The following is a 1,260-nucleotide window of genomic DNA, read 5'->3' as shown; positions in this document are numbered from 1 at the left end:
CCCTCCCTCCCTCCCTGCTTCCCTCTCCCGCTCCCTCTCCCTCTCCCTCTCTCTCCAGGATATCACTAATATGTAGTTCAGGCTGGCCTTGAACTCGCTATGTAGCTTAAGCAGGCCTCAAACTTGCATGTCCCTTAGTAGACCAGGCACCAGGAAGGCCCTGGGACACAGGATGGATGGCATGATCCAGCCCAAAGATGCTCAGGGTCTAACAGCTAAAGAAAGTAGAAAGTGGAGATTTCTTTTCCATCCTTGCCCCGAGCCCTGGGGAACTGATCTTGAGCAGATGCCCAGTCCTTGGGGCTAAGGTAATAACTGCACCAAAGCTCTACACCAAAGGTCAGAAGATAGTGCTATACAAAATGACAAAGAGAAGGAGCGAAACACATTCTCAGGCCCTGAGCCCACTCAGAACAAATGCAGGAGACAACAGCATTGAAGAAACTGGAAATCACAAACCTGAAATCTCTGAACTAATAGCAAGTGAAGTAAAGAAACAACTGCAGAAAGGTACAGAGGAAATCAGATCAGAAATAATTTCTGAAGTAAAAAAAGAAATGATAGCTACAATGAAAAAACTATTAAGTGCTTCTAAAGAAGACATTGATAAAAAAAATGAAGATTAAAAAAATGATGGAATCCTTGAATGAACAATATAGGAAAGAAATAAAATTCATGAAGCAGATTCAAAGTGATATACAGGAAATTAAAACCTCAATCACAAGCTGGTAAAACTGTTTGAGTGAAAGTTAAAATAGACTTTCAGACCTTAAAGACACCACTGCAGCTAGTGAAAAGGTAAGAAAAGATCTCTTAAAAACAACTAGTGGTGAATGAAAGCAAGAGACAGGAAAAGGAACATTGTGGGACTGTCCTGTTTCAAGGTTGTATATGATGAGATTTTTGGACTTATGTGCAAACATGAGAAGTATATAATTCTTTATCTTATTTTTAAAATATAATCTAATTTAAAAATTTTTTTATCATATTATGTAGGGACTTAAAGTTCAACATATCGATACTTGATGAAAAATACCTGTTCCTTATTATACCTAACATGTTTGAAATGCAGAGAGATAGTGAGGTCAAGCTTAATAGCCTAAGTCGTTTGATAATAAAAATAAGCTTGTCTTCTGGATGGTTAACAACCTAAGTTTGCAAATCAAAATTAGAGAAAAAGGAGGGCTACAAGGAAAGCCAACATTTTGGCCCTAACCTTCTAAGGTCAATTAAGACTCAGGACATATGAGAACTTGTACT

General features: G+C 38.2%; 1 protein-coding gene across 3 annotated transcripts in view; it reads right to left on the bottom strand.

The window, feature by feature from the left end:
• Agpat4 (1-acylglycerol-3-phosphate O-acyltransferase 4) overlaps positions 1-1,260 on the bottom strand; it is a 127,889-nt gene that overhangs the window by 23,751 nt on the left and 102,878 nt on the right. The gene's annotated exons all lie outside the window — the stretch shown is intronic.

This window comes from Octodon degus, unplaced genomic scaffold (genome assembly GCF_000260255.1).
Source record: "Octodon degus isolate 3935 unplaced genomic scaffold, OctDeg1.0 scaffold00112, whole genome shotgun sequence".
NCBI classification, from domain to species: Eukaryota; Metazoa; Chordata; class Mammalia; order Rodentia; family Octodontidae; genus Octodon; species Octodon degus.
The sequence above is the reverse complement of the archived record's forward strand: the minus strand, read 5'-3'. Positions and strand labels throughout refer to the sequence as shown.